This window comes from Pinus tabuliformis, chromosome 4_2 (assembly GCF_031772625.1).
Source record: "Pinus tabuliformis cultivar Carrire ecotype Pingquan chromosome 4_2, CPIR1, whole genome shotgun sequence".
In the NCBI taxonomy this organism is placed as follows: Eukaryota; Viridiplantae; Streptophyta; class Pinopsida; order Pinales; family Pinaceae; genus Pinus; species Pinus tabuliformis.
The window spans coordinates 632,004,532-632,027,191 of NC_142304.1; the positions used below are offsets into that span (position 1 = coordinate 632,004,532).

The 22,660-nt window shown below is 33.9% G+C and overlaps 1 pseudogene; it reads right to left on the bottom strand.

Moving 5' to 3' along the window:
- Window positions 1-3,201: 3,201 nt before the first annotated feature.
- LOC149170942 (antifungal protein ginkbilobin-like protein pseudogene) lies at window positions 3,202-3,525 on the bottom strand (annotated as a pseudogene).
- Between the last annotated feature and the right edge of the window lie 19,135 nt (window positions 3,526-22,660).

The window sequence follows — 22,660 nt, forward strand, 5'->3', positions numbered from 1 at the left end:
ATTATCAATTCTTGAAAAACTTACATTCACAGTCATATTCAACAATTGTTATTGATGAGAACTTAAGCTATCTCTATCCTCTCCTTTTGAATATTAAATCCTACTTCTATGTATGTTTAGTTCTTTTCACTTTGAATTCATTTTATATCAATATACAAATATATTTTTCAAAAGCTATATATTAGTTTGTTTCCACAAGTTTCCCTTTCATTTCTATATGATCTCTACTGCCAATTACTTGACTTCATTTACTAATGGTAGAAATTAACACCTCAACATTGTTGGAATTCATTAGGGTTAATGTCTATATACTCTTTTGATCATTTGAAACAATTACCCCATTGGGTGCCTATGCTCAACTTTAATCGTTCGGAATTCTAGGCATCTATTTACATAATGAGACAATATTCTCTCTATATGTGGCCAAAAGTATTAGTTTCAGACTACGAAAATTGTAGTTTTTATAGGTTGGATTCCCAACAAAGGCACTCTACGAATCTCACAGAACAACAAATTTTTGATCATTTAAGAATTTGGCACATAAATCCTGCCTTTACATAAAAGAACTCTATCTTCTTGAGCATAATAATTGTAATGAACCTCATTATTACACTTACATAATAACATTTTTCTTAAGTAATAGTAGTTCATATCTATATAACTTTTGTCTTGCAATTATCAATTCTTGAAAAACTTACATTCACAGTCATATTCAACAATTGTTATTGATGAGAACTTAAGCTATCTCTATCCTCTCCTTTTGAATATTAAATCCTACTTCTATGTATGTTTAGTTCTTTTCACTTTGAATTCATTTTATATCAATATACAAATATATTTTTCAAAAGCTATATATTAGTTTGTTTCCACAAGTTTCCCTTTCATTTCTATAAGATCTCTACTGCCAATTACTTGACTTCATTTATTACCCTCTGTATAATTAGACATTGTACTTTTAAACATGTAATATTTTCTAATAAAATATCTTAATTTATTTTTAGTTATACTACCACAAACAAAAAAGTTGGCCTCACACCATATACATATGTACATATTTGTAATTGTGTATGTGAGTTTAACCAAATTCACAAATTCATTTGTTGTATTAATATTATTATGAAGTATTTTTCATTTTCATTGTGCTACTATTACTTTATTCTAAGGTTTTTTTAACTAAGGATATTTACCTACACTTAGCAATGGAAATTCTTAATTTCTAAATAATTTTCGTTACAATAACATGAGCGAATACCATGTCATATTAAGACCACCTGTACAGTATGAAAATTTTTCATATCACATTTTCTTTACAAATTAATTTGAGATAAATCAATATAGAGAGCATAACTACTTTGGAGATAACTATCATCCCTTGATCGACGAAGAATAATAAGAATATTTCGACATATTACAATTAAATTATGGAAGGCTTATTCCACACATTATAGGAATAATTATGTAAAATAATTATTGTTCCTCATTATTGTTCCATGTTCTGGGTATATTTCTTCGCATATTTTGTATTCTGGTATCTTCTCGCAGGTGAAGAGCATAACAATGTCAATGTGCTCCATTTAAAGTAGCAGGGAACAATTTCATCTTTTGATCATCTGAACTGTAATCATATCTCCTACACAGGACATCAAATTCAAACAAGAATGTATTAGGATCCTCTATAGTCATTCCTTGAAAAGATGGAAGAGTTGATAATGTAATATTTTTCATGGGAGTTTCACCCCTTATATCACTTATAGGGAATTCAAAGGTGGTAATAGTGGCATCAGTCCTTGTATTATCATTGTTATTATTATTATTTCCTTCCATTATAGATCCCATGTTTCTTATTTTAATGATTCCCCTCCCAAAGATGATGATCGTATAGGTTGCTCTAGGGCTAGTTGTTTCTCTTCACTGCCTGAATCTGGGTATTGTTAAGTAAAAGAGTGCTTTTCCAGTTCTGGCTCTATGTACCCCCCACTAGCTTCCCCTTGACCTTTAGACCCAAAGTCCTAGCCACTAGTTTCTTCATGTTGTTCTCAAATTGAATCTATAGTCTTGGGAGTGTATATACTAGTTTAACGGTGATGAGGTCCTAAGACATAGGAACCAAATGATTATGACCTTAATGTCGGAGTAACAACTTTCAGTGGTCCTGTTTTTCTTGTATCCCGTTGTGAATTTGACTGTTCTCTCTCTGCTTTTGAAATTAATTCTTGAATGAATGTTTTCCTCCCTAAATCTGTGTCATTCTTGTTCCTTTCATGGCCCGTTTTTCCTGTAGGTTTATTAGAGTTATTATGTTATGTGCCACTTCTCTTCACACACTCTACACATGGACCCTATGTGTAATTACTTCACACTCTAAGTACCTGAGTTGTTATAGTGGTGAGCCCACTCAAGTATGTTAGAGTGATGTGCATGTTCTTACCCCTCGTCTTACCACCTAACATTTGTAAGATTGAGGACATTTCTAAAGAAAAAAAAGAAATTCAAAAGTTAACACACCCTAAGAATTCTATTGATCATAGTGGTGAGCCCACTCAGGTATATTAGATCGATGCACATGTTCTTACCTCTCGTCTTACCACCTAACACCTGTGCACGATAAACACGATACTAACAAAACACACTGGTTGACTATATCGTCAACTACCTTCACCATTAATGGTGCCAAAATGTTATTCTAGTTTAATCAGTGTTTAATTTGACTAAACCCTAAGCATTTAATTATCAACTAGGGTAGGTCTATTTATTTCAAAGGTGCGTGCACTACCTGTGCCGATACATAGCAACCAGGTAAACAAATGAAATAAAATTTCATTGAACAAAATTGCAGAACTTAAAGAAATCATGCAAAAATTAAAAAGACATTCTATAGGAATGAAATTCGCTCATCACAATTTCTGTTTTTCTCAAATAACAAGCACACCACACATCATTAGTAGAACTCTATCAATTGATTAAATATTATAGTTCTAACAAATCTTGTGTAACAACATATAATGGATCTGGGAGTAAAACATTGACCACTGTGTGTAAAACATAACAAACATGACTTGGGAGTACTCACGAACAACACACATTATTAAACAAACATGACTTGGGAGTAGTGACTAACCACAAATATTATAAAACAAACATGACTTACGAGTACTCATGAACCACACACATGGTAAAACATGACTTGGAGTATAGTCTATACTAAAATGGGTGCTGCTCTAAACGGATGGAACAGTCAGCCAGTTGAACGTGAGCACTGATGGCAACGCCACCGACGAGCAACATGCGGGAACTTAGGATAGCAAGGCACTTGCTGCAACTATCATGATCAAGTCCCGGACGACACGTTGCATGCCCGTAGGCACTGGGTGAGCCCCTGGTGCCTACACTGGACGTCTTGTAGTCGAAACCCTTCGAGGGCGTGTTTTCTTCCAGATCTTGGAGCAGCTTTTCCACAGTTTTGAACCAATTAGGTCGTGAAAGCGGTCCCTGTGCGTCCCCCACAGATTCCAGGAGGAGTAACATGAGAGGTAAAGCAAAGCCGAAGGTAAAGCAAAGCCATGGCTACCTCCAATGAAATAATATCACCTTTAATAATGAAATAAATGAAAGCCAAATGAAATCCCTTCGAATGGGAAACGTTATTGCGATCGTGCCGATGACGGTCCCATTTTATAGTCCTTGCGGCACGTTGTTCCGTGTGTCACTCGCAGAAAAGATACAATTTTTGATTTTGGATGAACCATGCCGTTTTTTCTTCGCACGTATGAACCATGCCGTTTTTTTCTTCCCTTTAGTGTCAGTCTTACTCAGCGGAAGGGGAATCTAGTATCATGAAGTAGACGTATTGGTTGGAGATTCTAATATGAAGGGGAATCTAGTATGAAGTAGACGTATTGGTTGGAGATTCTAGTATGGGAATTTTCAAAAATTACTTATGTCACGTTCTATTTCCTAAAGTTCATGTATTTAGTATCATGAAGTACGTGCTTCATTGTAGATTTTAGAATCATAAGCAGATGCATTTAGTGTCATGAAGGGTTTATTTTATCTTAGATTTTGCTATTATAAGTTTATTTTATCTTAGATTCTATTATTATAAATTTGAATTATGTTATTTTGTTTGATTCTATTATTATAAGTTTGACCTATGTTGTTTTGTTTGGACAAGGACTGCTTTAGATGTATTTCATGAAGTAGATGTATTTAGTATCATGGTGGATTTTAAAAATGTAAATTGGACGTATTTCATTTCGTTTGCACAACTACACATTTTAATATTAGGGATTGGATGTATTTCATTTTTCGAACAACTCGGCTGAATTTTAATATTATGAATTAAATGTATTTTATTTTCTTTGGGGATCCATTTCCATGAAAAAAAGAATCCGACATAAAATAATAATAATAATACAAGACGCATTTTTTTCTTGTTGGGGGTGACCAATTAGAACTTATGAAAAGTCCACTAATAATTAAATGTTGTTGTTAAATATTAATAGGAATCAATCCCTCATTAGCATTAATTTGATTTTTATAAAAAATATAAGGTTGAAAACCCAAATAAAATAAAAAACCTTTTAAATATTTATATATATTTTATTTCTCATATGTATTTTTTGGTTTTTGAAATCTAGGGCATAAGGAAGAATTTATGTTTCAAGACATGGAGTTTTAAAGGCTTATGGTACCATGTTGATATTATGAATTGTATATAAGCTATGATGAACTAGTTACGAGTAAAATTGTTATTTTTTCGTATAATAAGAAGTACACAAAGTTATTAAAATATGTAGAATACAACTATTCTAATAATATAAATTATAATTTTTTTGATAAAGATAAGAGTTCATATTTTAATAATTTATTTTTTCTAATTGTGATTAATGAGAAAAATTGGTAGTAATTGCCTTGAAATGCTTTTTTCCAATTAAAAATTTGCTGAAATTTTGATTTCCATTTCATATTTCTTTTTTTTTGCTAATGCAAGAGTTAGACCTTCCCATTCATTAATCAAAAACTAAAGTACATAGAATACATCAAAACTCTCATTGTCGATGATTGGGGAGAAGCTCCATCAAAACTATTCCCTACACCCTATTTCCAAACTTTACATTTCTCAAAAGAAAAATACACATGGACTTGGACCCGAAAAGAATACATGGTTGTCTGCATATAAAGGCAGAAATTCCGCCCGATTTCTTAAACTTTGGTTAAGTTGCCCGCACAGTAAGCCTTTGTTCCCTCATGAAACTCTTTTCGCGCCAAACCTAGCCTTTCTCTTTAATCTTGACCGTTGAACCTTTCCGATTGATCTAACGACTATAGATCAAATCGCCATGAAAAGATGCTCACCATTTATCGCAAGGATCTGCAAACCTGCACGAGCGATCTGATCCGTTGATTCGCCTTGTGAGATCCAACAGTGGAGATAGATGTCGCACCCACCAACATTTGTGGAAGTTAGCATGCGATAAGGGTGGTTTGCCTCCTGACCCCACCACCACGTGGAGCTCACTGAGAGGGATCACTCTCAAAAGAGAAAAACTGCTTCTTGCTTGTGAGGGTCGCGAATAACTAAAAAGCACTCAGGTCGTGGAGAAAAGGGCAAAATTGGAAAATCTCTGGTTTTGTAGTTTTCAAGTGTCATATGCTCCTGATTGTTCGCATTGTCAGCCCTCCTTGACTCGATGCGTGAGGCAATTGGCGTCTGCCTTCCTGCATCCCTTAAAGCCCTTTCTTCCTCGTCAGTATAATTGGATACTTCATTGAACCAATTAGGAAGGGAATCATGAGTTATCCTCTCTAGACTACTTTCAAAAGACCCCATTGTGAGCCTGCCTCTGATCAAACATCTGCTGGTTAATTGTACCCGCCTCCATAGTTCTTTTAAGGAACACTATATTGTCTTCATTTGCTTGGTTTTGACACTCAGTCTTTAGTCTTTTTCTAGGGAACTCTCGCCAGTTCTTCACTGCCCTATTATCTTTGCAGAACACTCCTTGATTGGCCAACAAATCTCCTAGTTTATTGGCCTTTCTTCGCACATGTGCAAAACTGACTGTTCTCAGTCTCTGTAGCTGACTTTAAATCTATTGGAAGACTTGAATTAGCCTCTAGTTTGTAGAGGATTTTTCTGGTTTTTTTCCCTAGCTTATTCTTTTGACTGAGTTAATGACTAGCTCAGAATCAGCTTCAATGATCGTATTTTTGCGATTTTCCTGAACTAGGAACTCAAGACATTGTTCCATGGCCATTATCTCTGCAATGTTATTGGTGGCTTTTCCTAAGTGGCCATGGAAGATAAACAAAATATTTCCCTTGTCATCCCTTAACACCCCTCCATGGCCTGCCTCGCCCGGATTACCTTTGGAAGCCCCAGCAATGTTGAATTTTATAAATCCCTTAGGGGGAGGATGACAGAAGTCTAGTTCAGGATCCACAATAGAAAGTTTCCTGACTAAGCCCTGAGGAACGAGACCCTGCAACTCTAGCCTATAGAGAATCCTACAGTCTGCAGCAGAGGGGGGATTCGAGGGAAGATTTCGAATGGTAGTGCTAACCGTTTCCTTAATCTGTTTTAGGATCAGATCATAAATAAACTAGGAAGATTTCCTAACATTCTTGAAGATTCTATTGTTCCTTTCCTTCCAAACATTAAAAAGAATGAAGCTTGGCGTAAGAGCCCATGGTGAACCAAGAACTTCATTATCCAAAAATTTCTTTCGCCATTTGATGAGAGTATTGAAAAGACTTCCAATATATCTATCAGATTGTTGGAAGATAGCTACAAAAGAATCCGATAATCTGGAGGTGAGACTGCAATTGTTGAGAAAGTGTTCTATGGTATCCTCTTGAGCCTCACAGAGTTGGCATCTAGAGGGACCTAGGAAACCCATTTTCCTGATATTATCCCAGGTCAGGATTTTCCCTTGTAGAACCAGCCACAGAAAAAGTTTAATTTTCATCAAACCATGATGCTTCCAAAGCTTTTGCCAAATCCTGTCAAGAGCATGGGAAACAAGTTCAAGGAGTATGAGTTTAGCTTTTTTGAGATTAAATTTCCCCTCATTGTTGTTGCCTCATCTCAGCTGGTCATGCCCCCTTGAAACTAGAATTTTCCTTTGCTCTAACATTTTCATTAGTCTTTTGGCCTTAGTTTTTGGAGGACTGTCATTTCGGAGATCAAGTTTTCTCCATTTTCTCCATTTCCCTGAACTGTCAATTTGATCCCAGAAATCCTTTACCTGGGTGAGGTCCTTGGTATATGTCTCGGCTTTGAGGTTCTCAAATTCCTCCTATAACAAAATAGGTTCTTGTTGCCATCTATCCTCCCAGAATAAGGCTAAGTCTCCCTCTCTAATTTCCGAGAAGCTATGGTCTTGAATTAAGCTTCTGTTATCGCAGGCTTTGTTCCAAATGTGAGATCCTCTTATATTCCCATCCATCCTTATGCAGTCATTATCTAGCCAAGAGCTTGCATATTTTTCTTTCCAGGTGATGTCCTATTGTGCTTCTGGTTCCTTTATCCATCGCCCCCAAAGTTTTTCCCCTAGAACCTTACAAAGAATCTCAGGATCATCCAATCCAAGGCTCCCACAGTTCTTGGGTCTGCACATTTTTTCCCATGCAACTAAGGCCCATTTCTTCTTTCCTTCCCCCTGCCCCAAAGAAATTCTCTTTGAATGTTTCTCATTCGACGCAGAATTCCTTTCAGGGCAGGGATAACTGAAAGCATAAAGATTGGGATTGATTGAAGCACAGCCTTTGTGAGTACCAACCTGCCAACCAAGCTTAATGATCTCATTTCCCATTTCCTGGTCTTGTCTTGCAGCTTACTAATCATCAGCTCCCAAATACTCTTCTATAACGGTTTTTCATTTAAAGGTACCCAGAGGTATTTCGAGGGGAGAGAGTCTCTTTGGAAGCCCAAAATTCTAGATATGTTCCTCTGAGTAGCAATGTTAATATTGAAGAAAAAAAGCTTAGAATTGGAAAGATTAACTTCCATACCAGAGGTTGTGGCAAAGTCATTGAGGATTTGTTTGTAAGAAAGAGCTTCTTTGACTGTGGGTATTCCCTGCAACATGGTATCATCCACAAATTGTTGATGACTTAAGGCTTCTCCATTGTCGGAGAGTTGTATCCCCCTGATATTACCAACTATTTTTGCATGATTGATAGCCCTGCCCAGTCCTTCCATCATGAGGATGAAGAGAAAGGGAGAGAGAGGGTCACCTTGCTTAGGCCCCTGGAAGGGGTAAAAGTCTCCGAAGGAGAGCCATTGACTAGAATTGAAAAACTAGAAGAAGTAGTCAAAGCCAGGATCGATCTTACCCAATTGTGATCAAACCCAAAAGAAATAAGAACTTTCCTAATATAGTTCAAATTCAGTTTATCATAAGCTTTTGCTATGTCTAGTTGCATGATCATTCCAAAATTTCTCTTACTAGTAAGAGAGTGCACCACTTCATGAGCTTGGATGATGTTATTAAGAATTTGCCTTCCTTCCCCATATCCAGATTTTTCCGCCGAAAGTAGTGAAGGCAGGAGGGGTTTGAGTCTGTTTGCAAACACCTTTGATATTATCTTGTAAATCACATTGCATAGAGCTATAGGTCTGAATCTATCAGGGGTTTGACCCAGCTCCAGTTTAGGGATCAGGGCTATAAAAGAGGAGTTCAGAGCTTTCAAAATGGTTCTATGCCTCCTAGAATCTTCCACTACCTGGAGAATGTCATGTTTGACAATATTCCAACACACTTTGAAGAAATCGACATTGAAACCATCCGGGCTTGGCGCCTTACCATTCTGCATTTCTTTCAGAACCCCACTTACCTCCTCTTCGATCACAGGCCTGCAAAGGTTAACATTATCCTCTTTGGTAACTAACCTGGGTATGTGCTTAGTGAAGTCTCGTATGTAGTGATCTCTTTCATAACAGGTTTCCTACGCTATGTTTCTAAAGTACTGGACTAGCACTTCCTCTATATCTTGATGAGATTTGAGAATATTTCCTCTTTTATCCTTAATCAAATAAATTCTACTATGTGGTTTGTTTGCCATGGTGGATTTGTGAAAAAATATGGTATTAAGCTCACCTTCTTTTAGCCATTAGACTCTAGATTTTTGTCTCCAAAATATTTCCTCTTGTTTGCATATATTCTCCCATTGTTCTTGATATTTGGTGGCTTGATCACTTCGGACTCTGTCATGGCCCTCTTTGATAAGGGTTTGGTTAAGTTCCTGTAGTCTGCCTTCAATCATTTTTTTCTCTTCAAAGATATTACCAAATTCATTCTTGTTCCAATCTTTAAGCCGGAGCTTGATGTGTTTTAATCTTTTCTGTAGGAGGAAAATTCTGGTTCCCTGAATGTTTAAATCCTCTGCCCACCATTTGGTTACGTTGCTGATGAAATCTGGGTGGCAAAGCCATATATTCTCAAATCTAAAAGGTCTGTTCTTGGGGTTACCAATTCCCTGAACCTCCAGTTGTACCGGCAAGTGATCTGAACCGCCAAAGGGTAGCACTCTAGCTACCTTTTCCTTGTCATTGAGCATAAGATCCTCTGATATTATGAATCTATCTAATTTGGAAGCTACTTGAGACTCTCCTCCTCTTTTATTGTTCCAGGTGAAGATTCCATTATTCATTTCAATATCCACCAGCTTCATCTTATCAATAAAGGTTTGAAAATCGAAACAGTCTTTGCGAAGAACTCTAGTTCCACCTTTTTTTTTGTGAGTGATTTAATCATGCTAAAATCACCCCCTAAGATCCACGGTATTCCTACATGTCTATTTTTGAGAGTCTCCAGAGAGTTTAGAAGCCTAAGTTTGTCATCCATTCTTTGTGGGCCATAGACATTTATAACCAGGTAGGTTTCCTTTTCTCCTACTGGTTGAATTACTACATATAAATAATCCCTAGATGCCTCCACATCTATTAAATCGATTTTTTGTGGATTCCAAAGAGTGAGAATACCTCCTGCTGTATTCTCTGCCTTGACATCCAGAAACTCAAATCTATTGAGCCATTTACTGTGGATGTCTCTTATCTTCTGAATGGAACACTTAGTTTCCTGAATGAAAATCGCATCCGGAGATGCTTGTTTCATTCTATTACTCAGTAACTTTCATTTCCTTTTACTACCTAAACCCCTGATATTCCAAGAAGTGAGCTCCATAATTAAAGATTAGTAAAGGAGTAACTAGATAGGTCTTTCATATTACCTGAATCGATCATTAGCTTCTCGCATTCCATCAACAGCTTGTTCTGCTTTTTTCTACCCCTCTTCTTTCCTGTGATTCTGGGTGCTAGTCCTGCTGTATTTTTCATTGTTTTCACTTCTTCGTTGCCTTGTCTATCTTTGTGTTTTAGTCTGTCCAACCTTGTGGTTTGGGTCTTCCATAAAAACAGCTGTTGTACCCTACTGAACTCCTCTATAGGTAACGATTCAAACCCTTCTTTGGTTCCTTGATTCAAGAAACCTTCTAAATCTAGGTTCTCTTTCTCAAGAATTTCTTGGAGTTCATGGTCCTCCATGTCCATCTCACTTTGGGTCATTTCAAGATCCATCGCCTGTTCTGCAGTACTTAGCATAAATTCTTTTTGTTTTTTGTTTTCTTGTATTTGTTCAATTTCATCTTCTTTCTCCTCCTCCATTGGGCTTCCTTCCTTTGCTTTAGCAGTATCTATTAGGCCTTCGTCTACTTCGAGGAGTTGGAACTTGTTCTGGTTAACTTGCTGCCCTGTAGCTTTGCATGTTGTTATTCCTATTTTGGCCCCTTTTCCTTTGTGTTCCACCTTGAATAAGATTTCTGGATCCTTCATTATATCAGCTTTGTTTTTGTTCTCTATCTTATTGAGAGGGAAGTGTCTGAACAGATGTCCATGCTCGTGACATTTGCGACATCTGAAAGGAATATGTTCATAATCTATCGTTTATATCTGTTCCTCATCAAAAAATTCTAGAATAAACTCATCCGGCAAAGCACCAGAGAGATCCATCTCCACACGTATTCTAGCGAAGGAAGTATAATTTCCCCTTCTGGTAGCCTCAGAAACATTGACAAAACGCCCTAACTTATTTCCTATCGCTGATAGAGGCTCCATTTTCCAGTAATCCATAGGTAGAGAATAGAGCCTTACACAGACTGGGACCGAAGTAAAAGTTTTCCGTTTCGGAACAAAGTTCATAATCCAAGGTCGCATATAGAGGCCTACTGCAGCATAAAAGTATGGCCCTCCTTCAAGGACTCTGTCCTTATCTTCAATATTTTCAAATATGACAGTGAAAAATCGCTTGGACCCAAGATGTAGGTCAATGCTGGCTTTTGGTTTCCAGTGGTATTTAGTCCATGTTTGTAATGCTCTTTCAGTGGGCCACAGCCCCATGAACAAATGATTGCATATGTTTGCATGTGATCCCTGTGTGCCTCTAGCGCTGTATCATTTAAAATGACTCTTGGAGTTACCGCTGCCTTGGGTTTGCATGGTCCCATGTGTGTTTTGGCTTCAATGCTTTGTTCCTTGATTTCTTCCTCATTTTCCAATGCATCATTATGATCCCTTGACTTAGTTCCCTCGTGTTCTTCTCCATTGCTTCTATCCTTTCCATGTTGAGGCTCTTTGCCATTTTCCACTGGTTTTTTCCCCTAATAGCCACAACCTACTTGTAGGAAGGAGTGGAGCTCCCTCCTGTGCATCCTTTCATGGAGGATTGCCTCTATGCTAGTTTGAAACCTTGGTTGTCTTCTTACTTCGTTCCCGCTCCCCGCTCCTCTCTTTTCCTCAACATAATTATAATTCCAAGAATCTCATCATTTCGATTTCATATTTCATTAACATGACATTTAAGAATTAGTTAATCAATATAAAATAAATTGAAAAAGTAAATACCAAGCATTAGTAAAGTATTATAGAGCTTTTTCCACTAAAATTTAATGAAAAGAAAATAAAAAATGATTTACCTCCAACTAAATTATATTATTAAATTCGTATCACGGTATCATATGATAGTTATTCTATTAAATGTATAACACATTGCTCTTACGAAATGATTCACAAGACTTGGTATATTGTGATATATGGACGCCACAACCTACGGTAAGATCATAATTTTTTATGACATTAAAAATTGGCATGCCTTAATTATTTTCATTCAATGATGATAAATGACATATGTTGCATATGACATATTAAATAAAGGTTAATAAGGATGGTTGTGTGTATTTGGAACCTTGCATATAGGAAAAATCCATGCATTGATTGTGATAATGGTGGGTTATTAATGGTATGAAATTAATACCTCAACATTCTTGGAATTCGTTATGGTTAATCTCTATATACTCATTTGATCATTTGAAACAATTACCTCAAAAACATTGGGTGCCTCTGCTCAAGCAGCATTAACCATTTGGTATTCTAGACATCTAGTTAGATAATGAGACACTATTCTCTTCATATATGGGCAAAAGTATTGGTTTTCGACTACAAAAATTGTAATTTTTATAGGTTGGATGCCCAACATAAGGCACTCTGCACGTCTCACTCAGCAACACTTTTTTGATCATTTAAGAATTTGGCACATAAATCCTACGTTTACATAAAAGAACTCCATCTTCTTCGACATCATAATTGTAATGAACCTCATTATTGCACTTACACAATAACATTTTTTTTAAAGTAATAGTAAGTCATATATATATAAATTTTATCTTACAATTATCATTTCTTGAAAAACTTATGTTCACAATCATATTCAGCAATCATTATTGATGAGAACTTAAGCTTTCTCTATACACTTATTTTGACTATTAAATCCTACTTCTATGTATGTTTAGTTCTTTTCATTTTGAATTACTTTTTTTTATTGGTATACAAATATATTTGTCCAAAAATATATATTAATTTGTTTCCGCAAATTTCCCTTTCATTTTTATAAGATCTCCACAACCAATTACTTGACTTCATTCATTACCCTTTGTATAATTAGAAATTGTACTTTTAAAAATGTAGTATTTTGTAATAAAATACCATTATTTATTTTTACTTATACTACAATTTGGCCTCAATTGGCATCACATCATATGCATATATACACACTCGTAATTGTATATGTGATTTTTAACGAAATCCACAAATTCATTTGTTATGTTAATATTATTATAAAGACTTTTTCCTTTCCATTGTGCTACTATTAGTTTATTCTCATGAAACCTTTAGGATCAGATTTTGAACTTTGAATTTGGCTAACTTAATGACAGTCCTTACCAACATATTATATCAATTACATTGTGCATGTGTTTACTCCAATCACATGCATTTATCCATTAATAGACCTTTAGCATAGCAATATTTATAACTAACCTTTAGGCTGGTCACACTATACATTGATAGCCTTTTGCACGAGTTGTACATGTGCTATATTATCATAAATACCATAGGGAGGTTTCGAAACTTGGATCAATGAGGCTGTAAGTACTTTCTTGTTGTTATGACATAAGGGTTTGTACCAAAACCACAATCGATGGTTGCTATTGTTTTGCGAGTTATTAATGGTGCTTATTGTTTTAGTGTTGAATCATTCTTATTGACTACCATTTTTGTCAAACATGTGAATTCATTTTAGATATAATTTGATGGTAAATAAAATATTTCAATATTTATTTGGAATAAAATGCAATTTAATATAAAAAAATCAATTACTTCTTAGAAACAGGGATTCACAATTGGTTTAATTTTTAATTTGTTCCATTTTTAATATACTATAGGAAATAGATGTTTAAAAAACATGTCAATGTTTGTTATGAACAAAATATTACGTAAAATATTTATTGAGAGAGAGCGAACGAGAAAGAAAAGTCAAATAAATATATAGATACTTATGAATATAAGGGAGACATATATTTAAAAATATATTAATAAAAAAGAAAAAAAACATTTAAATGTGAATATTGTTGAACATAAATAAAATATTTGAATACCCATTAAAATATTTAAATGGTGTAGCTGTATAAATTAAATGGTAGGTAAAAATAGATAGATATCAATACATGGTGAGCATCGAAACACTTACTCCATGATACATGTCAAATTTACATATTAGAAAATAGACCAAAAAAATTCATAAAAAGTTAACCAAAAATAAGTTTTTCTTAACCTAGGAGATTTATGTACATTATTAACCTGTAAATAGTTTTTCTTACAATAACGTGAGAGAATACCATGTCTTATTAAGACCACCTATACAATACGAAAATTGTTCATATGGCATTTTCTTTACTTAATTAATTTGAGATAAATTAATTAAGAGATCATAACTACCTTGGAGATAAATATCAACCCTTGATCTATGAAGAATAATAAGAATATTTTGGCATATTACAATTAAATTATGGAAAGCATGTTCCACACCTTATAAGCATAATTATGTAAAATAACTATAATTTTTTTGCTTAAAACATTTTTTACTGTGTTGCTCATGTGTAATTCCTTCCATGTGAGCATAAAATTGATACATGTTGTAATTCCTTCCATAATGAGCATGAAGTTGATATATGATATCAAACTTCCTCCTCTTCGAATGATACAAAATGTGAAATTTTTATACCTCTTATAATAACATCTTTAATATTGTTTTCCCAAAATCAATTTTTTTCTTTCTTGTGAAAAATATTTCATGTTCATATCTCAAATACTTAATATTTTTTTTTTTTTTTTTAAAATTCCAAATCTCTTCTTCCTCTTTCTGATATTTATGTTATGATATAGATTCCTTTTATTCTTCTTCTACCAAATCATGTGTTACTAACCCTTTCTCCATCTTATCATATATATTGTCCATTATGTTTTTCATGTGCTTCTATCTTTCTGTATTTTTCATATTACTTTCCTTGAGGCCATTGTTCTAATGCAAGATTGAAGCCTTTGATATTTTTATCACACAACATAGCTCATCTTTCTAGTATCCACTTGCTTCAAACCTTCTTCATGGGTTCACTTAAGTTTGGCGAGTTTGGTAGTATAATGGCCCGATCTAGCGTCATTATTTGTCCAAGTGAATTTGTTAGTGGAAGGTTTTATCTCTACCTAATTTAATTTCTAGATAAGTTCTTATAAATTTTCTTGGAATTGATATTGAATGTGGGATCCACTAAATTTTTCGCTGTAATGCATGTTTTTTTATTGATGTCACCACCCAATATACATTCTCACTAAAAATATCTTGTCCCAGAGGGGCAGTAAGGAATTCCAACAATCATGTTTTTCTTTAAATTAAACATGAATGAAAATTTTAAATTAGAACATCCATGATTTGAATGAATATATAGAATACAAGTTGTGAAGTAGTGTCATATTGAACAAGATTCTAACGAGTAAATATTGAGACCACATGGTGGATATCCTTCATGAAGCTCCCCTTGCACTAATGGGAAAAATCCTACTACCACTCCAAACATTGTGTTGATTTAGTAGGACCTCTTGATTAATCAGTTTGTCTAATTAAAAAGGATAACTAAGAACATGTATATCTTGATCAAATATTTCAATTCTTGTGTTGTATGTGTAATAGTTTCTTACATTTATGTCAAATGGACACAATTTCATCTATGAGGCAACACCTTGAAAGATATTGTTGGAGAAGGCTCAAGATATTGGATACCACTATCCAATCAGAAACCCGAAATTTTTGGAGCTGAAATTCAAAGGAGAGCTGAAATGAAAAGGAAAGTATATCAGGGCCGATATGGTAAGGTTATACATCAGAGATTTTTGGAGGTGATTACATGAGCTCGACAACATTTCATAGCTCATCTTTTCGAAGGAAATAAATTTCGTAACCTTCGTCTTAAAATGATTTATAAAAGTTTAGATCTAATGGAGGGCCTCCGATGTTGATTAGTGCATGGTCATGTAGACTCAAGGGACCAAGAGCGTGGACAATGTGGAGCACCCAGACACTAGGTTGAATATCAATGGTCCAAAATTTCAGACCCTAGTTTTAATTATGTTTTGAAAAACTCCAATGGAGGAGCTCTAATATGAAGTTGTGCCTGTGCATCCACCACAGATACCAGGAATAGTAGTCTGAGAGGTAAAAAAAGCCAAATAACATGATCGCCATAGCTGCCTCCAATGAAATAATATCACCTCTAATAATAAAATATATGAAATCAAACTGAAATCCCTTCCAATGGAAAACATTATTATGATCCTGCTTAGGATGACCCTTTTTATAGCCATGGAGGCACATGGTTTCATGTGTCACTCACAAAGAAAATAATTTTTTTTCCTTTTGGATGAATCACACCATTTTTTCCTTCACACATATGAACTACGACATTCTTTCCTTTAATTCAAACCTTACTTAGTGGCAGGAGATTCTAGTATTATCAAGTAGACATATTTGTTGGAAATTCCAGTATCATGACGTAGTCCATGTAGTATGGGAATTTTAAAAATTACTTATGTCACATTCTATTTCCTAAAGTTCATGTCTTTAGTATCATGAAGTACGTGTTTCATTGTAGATCTTAGAATTATAAGTAGATGCATTTAGTATTATGAAGTGTCTATCTTGTTTTAAATTTTAGTATTATAAATTGGATCATGTATGTTATTTTGTTTGGACTAGGATATTGGATTTTAATATTATGAATTTGATGTATTTTATTTTCTTTAGGAAATTGCATTCGATTTATATGAATTAGATGTGTATCATTTTATTTGGGTAGCCATTTTAGATGTATTTAGTATCATGAAGTATCATGGTAGATTTTAAAATTGTAAATTGGATGTATTTCATTTTGTTTGGACACCTACACCTGATTTTAATACTAGGAGTTGGACGTATTTCATTTTGTTTGGACAACTACACTGGATTTAAATATTATGAATTAAATGTATTTTATTTTGTTTGGCCACCCATTTTGGTGAAAAGATGAACCCGACATAAAATAATAATAATAATACAAGAGGTTTTTTTCTCTTGTTGGGGGTGACCAATTGGAACTTATGAGAAGTTCACTAATCATTTAATGTTGTTAAATCTTAATAGGAATCAATCAATGTTGATAGGAGTCAATCCCTCATCATCATTAATTTAATTTTTATTGAAAAGATAATTTTTAAAAACCAAATAAAAATAATCCTTTTAAATATTTATAAATATTTTATTTGCGATATACTTTTTGGTTTTTGAAATCTGGAGTATAAGTAAGAATCTATTTTTCAAGACACCAAGTTTTAAAGGCTTATGGTACAATGTTCATATTATGAATTGTATATAAACTATGATGAAGTATTTATGAGTAAAATTGTTAACTTTTAGTATAACAATAAGTACACAAAATTATTAAAATATGTAGAATACAATTATTTTAATAATATAAATCTTGAATTTTTGATAAAGATAAGAGTTTATATTTTAATAATTTCATTTTTGCATTGCAAAGGGAAGAAGGTTATTAAAAAAATTATCTATCAATTGTGATTCATGAGAAAATTTGGATTGTCTTGAAATGATTTTTTCCAATTTAAAATTTGTTGAAATTTTAAATTTCATTTCCATTTCATTAACATCACATTTAAAAATTAGTTAATCAATATAAAATAAATTGAAAAACTAATTACAAAACATTAGAAAAGTATTACAGATCCTTTTCCAGTAAGATTTAATGAAAAAAAAGATTTACCTCCAATTAAATTGTATTATTAAATTCATATCACGATATCATATGATACATTATGAAAAATTTATTCTTTTAAAGGCCTAAAGCATCACTTCTATGTAATGATTCACATGACTTGGTATATTGTGATATATGGATCCAAAACTTATGGTCAAGAATCCTACAGAAGAGGAGTCAAGAATCCTGCCGCTGTTAGACATGTAGGGGCATATTCCTCAAGGTATAGACAGGAAAGCAAGCATGAGAGATGAGGTGGAGGAATTATGGCATCCTCCCCTTGAAGGTTTTTTAAAGTAAAACATTGCTGGAGCTTCCAAAGGAAACCTGGGGGAGGTTGGCTTTGGGGGAGCTCTAAGGGACGAAACAGGTAGCATAATCACCCTCTTCCATGGACACTTAGGACAAGCCACTAACAACATGGTAGAACTAATGGCTTTGGAACAATGCTTAAAATTTTTGATTGAGAACAATTGCCAAAATGTCATAATAGAGGCGGATTCAAAGTTAGTCATCAATGCAGCCAGGAGAATCAGTAATGGAACAGGGCCAGAAAGGGTCACAAAAAAATGGAGGTTAACTCGGGTTCTTAAGAGAATTCAAGTACGTCTACAGGAACTTCGTACTCTTAGATTTACACATGTGAGAAGAAAGGCCAACAAATTGGTAGACATCCTTGGCAACCAAGGTGTCAGCTGCAAGGACAGCACAATCTTATGGAAATGGAACACTATGGTGTAGAGCAAACTAAAAAAACTCTGTCATAACCAGGCAGAGGAAGACAAAAAAGAGTATAGAAGCGAAATGATAGTAATCAGCCAGTAATGAAGAGAGGTCACAGGGTAGCTCAAGGTCGGACAAAAAGGTTAATGATGGAAGATAAGCCTAGGTTAATTATTAAGTTGACCACGATCATGATTATTCTCAGTGATGGGCTTCAGAGTTTCCCTGACTGAAGAAAGCAACATCTCAAACTTCCACATCACTTCAAGTGTTGGCCTGCTGGCTGGTTCAGAGGCACCCTTGGCTGGCTCTTTGGAGGGTGTTTCCTCTTTCTTTCGTTCTATAAGAATGAATGCTTCGTCTGGCACTCTCAGTAGTCGCACCAATCAGAGTTTTCTGTCCAGAACCTGCTCACCGGCTTGGGAATGGTTTTTCGGCGATTACAAGCTACGAAGGCAGTAACAGGTTTTCCCGTGTTGGCAGCAATCCCATTCAGAGGTTTACACGTGGCGGTGGGGTTGGTTTGAAAACCGCCCTCATCACACACTAATGTTCGATGTTTATGGGGGATGTGATACGATCTAAGACCATCCGATCATATAAAGTGAAGCGACGATTGGGATGGTTCGAGAAGTTTGGCAGATGGGTTAGTTAGGTGTCGGGCTTCTTTCCATCGTGCAGTTTTCCACGACCGTCGGATAGGGTTCGAAGGATCAGCGGTGAAGAGTAATGAAATAGGTTGGTAAGTTGGTGGGAATCGTGTTTGCACTTTTTGGTTGGGAGTTGTTAAGGTGGGCAGGTTTCTTTTGGGCTCGGTCCACTCCTCTTTCCAAGGGTTGGGGGGCCCTTGATTTAAACTTCTGTTCGGTCCACTGCTTCGATTCCGCAGTTGGTTTTGTTTTCTTGTTTAGCTCTAATATTTTGTAAGACTGAGTTTTTTAGGGCAGAGGCTTTTGCCTCGGGCCCATTCTCGAGTTGATGTAAATTTTGTAAATTTTTAATGAGAAAGAAGGTCCTTCTCTTGCTTCAGCAAGAAAAAATATGACATTAAAAATGGCATGCCTTAATTATTTTCATTCAATGATGATAAATGACATATATTGGACATGGCATATTATATGAAGGTTAATAAAACACATGGTTCTGTGTATTTTGAACCTGACATATCGGAAAAATCCATGCATTAATTGTGATAATATTAGGTTATTAATGGTATGAAATTAACACCTCAACATTGTTGGAATTCATTAGGGTTAATGTCTATATACTCTTTTGATCATTTGAAACAATTACCCCATTGGGTGCCTATGCTCAGCTTTAATCATTCGACATTCTAGGAATCTATTTACATAATGAGACAATATTCTCTTCATATGTGGCCAAAAGTATTGGTTTCAGACTTCGAAAATTGTAGTTTTTATAGGTTGGATTCCCAACATAAGGTACTTTACGCACCTCACTCAACAACAAATTTTTGATCATTTAAGAATTTGGCACATAAATCCTACCTTTACATAAGAGAACTCCATCTTCTTGAGCATCATAATTGTAATGAACCTCATTATTGCACTTACATAATAACATTTCTTTTGAAAGTAATAGTAGTTCATCTCTATATAACATTTGTCATGCAGTTATCAATTCTTGATAAACTTACGTTCACAATCATATTCAACAATTGTTATTGATGAGAACTTAAGCTTTATCTATCCTCTCCTTTTGAATATTAAATCCTACTTCTATATATGTTTAGTTCTTTTCATTTTGAATTCGTTTTATATCAGTATACAAATATATTTTTCAAAAAATATATATTAGTTTGTTTCCACAAGTTTCCCTTTCATTTTTATAAGATCTCCACCGCAAATTACTTGACTTCATTTATTACCCTTTGTATAATTAGACATTGTACTTTTAAACATGTAATATTTTCTAAAAAAATATCTTAATTTATTTTTAGTTATACTACCAGAAACAAAAAGTTGGCCTCACACCATATACATATATACATATTTGTAATTGTGTATGTGATTTTAACCAAATTCACAAATTCATTTGTTTTATTAATATTATTATGAAATATTTTTCCTTTCCATTGTGCTACTATTATTTTATTCTAAGGTTTTTTTAACCGAGGAGATTTACCTACACTTAGCAATGGAAAATATTAATTTCTAAATAATTTTTGTTACAATAACATGAGTGAATACCATGTCTTATTAAGACCATCTGTACAATATGAAAATTGTTCAGATGGCATTTTATTTACATAACTAATTTGAGATAAATCAATATAGAGAGCATAACTACCTTGGGATAAATATCAACCCTTGATCTACGAAGAATAATAAGAATATTTTGACATATTACAATTACATTATGGAAGGCCTTTTACACACCTTATAGGAAAAATTTATGTAAAATAATTATACTTTTTTCTTTGTTAAAACATTATATTAGTGTATTGCTCATGTGTAATTCCTTCCATACTGAATATTTAATTGATACATGGTGTAATTACTTCCATGGTGAACATGAAGTCGATACATGGTGATGCACTGCCTCGTCTTTGAATGATACAAAATGTGGAATTTTTATACCTCTTGTAATAACATCTTTAATATTGTTTTCCCAAAATCAAAATTTTTCTTTCTTGTGAAAAATATTCGATGTTCATATCTCAAAACTTTAATCAATTCTTTGTTATTTTAAAAGCCAAATCTCTTCTTCCTCTTTGAGATATTTATGTTATGATACAAATTCTTACGATTCTTTTTCTAGGAGATCATGTGTTACTAACCTATTCTCCATCTTATCATATATAATGTCCATTATGTTTTTCATGAGTTTCTATCTTTCCATATTTTTTAGATTACTTGCCTTGAGCCCATTGCTTTAATGAAAGTTTCAAGCCCATTTCTCTAGTGCAAGATTCAAGCCCTTGATATTTTTATCACACAACATAACTCTTTCTTTCTCATACCCACTTGCTCGGAACCTTCTTTATGGGATAGCCTAAGTTTGGCGAGTTTGGTACTATAATGGCCCGGTATAGTCTCATTATTGCTCCAAGTGAATTTGTTAGTGGAAGGATTTATATTTAAATAATTTAATTTATGGTTAAGTTTTTCTAATTCTTTTTGGAATTGATATTAAATGTGGGATCCACTCTATTTTTCCCACCGATGCATTATTTTTATTGAATTCACCACCCAATATAAATTCCCAATAGAGAAATCTTGGCCCCAAGGGGCACTAATGAATTCGAACAATTATGTTTTTCTTTGAATTAAACATGAATGAATTTCTTTCTAGTAAAACATGCATGATTTGAATAAATATGTAGAATACGAGTAGTGAAGTAGTGATATCTTGACCAATATTCTAGCGATTTGAGCAACTATTGAGACCACATGGTGAATATCCTTATCCTTCATGAAGCTCCTCTTACACTAATAATTTGTTATTAATGTGTTTTTTCCAATGTAAAGGGAAGAAGATTATTAAAAAAAATATCTATCAATTGTGATTGATGAGAAAATTTGGTAGTAATTGCCTTGAAATGTTTTTTTCTAATTGAAAATTTATTGAAATTTTTATTTTCATTTGATATTTCATTAACATCACATTTAAGAATTAGTTAATCAATATAAAATAAATTGAAAAGTAAATACAAAGCATTAGTAAAATGTTATAGAGATTTTTACACTAATATTTAATGACAATAAAATAAAAAAGATTTACCTCAAGTTAAATTATATTATTAAACTCATATCATGGTATCATATGATACATTATGCCAAAGTTATTTTATTAAAGGCATAAAGCATCACTCATATGAAATGAGTCACACGACTTGGTATATTGTGCTATATGGACGCCAAAACTTATGGTAAGATCATACTTTTTAATGGCATTAAAAATTGGCATGCCTTAATTATTTGCATTCAATGATGACAAATGATATATGTTGGATATGACATATTATATAAAGGTTAATAAGGGTGGTTGTGTGTATTTGGAACCTGGCACATAGGCAAAATATATGCATTAACTGTGATAACAGTAGGTTATTAATGGTATGAAATTAAGACCTCAACATTGTTGGAATTCATTATGGTTAATCTCTACATACTCATTTGGTAATTTGAAACAATTACACCATTGGGTGCCTATGCTCAGCTTTAATCATTCGGCATTCTAGGTATCTAGTTACATAATGAGATGTTATTATCTTCATATG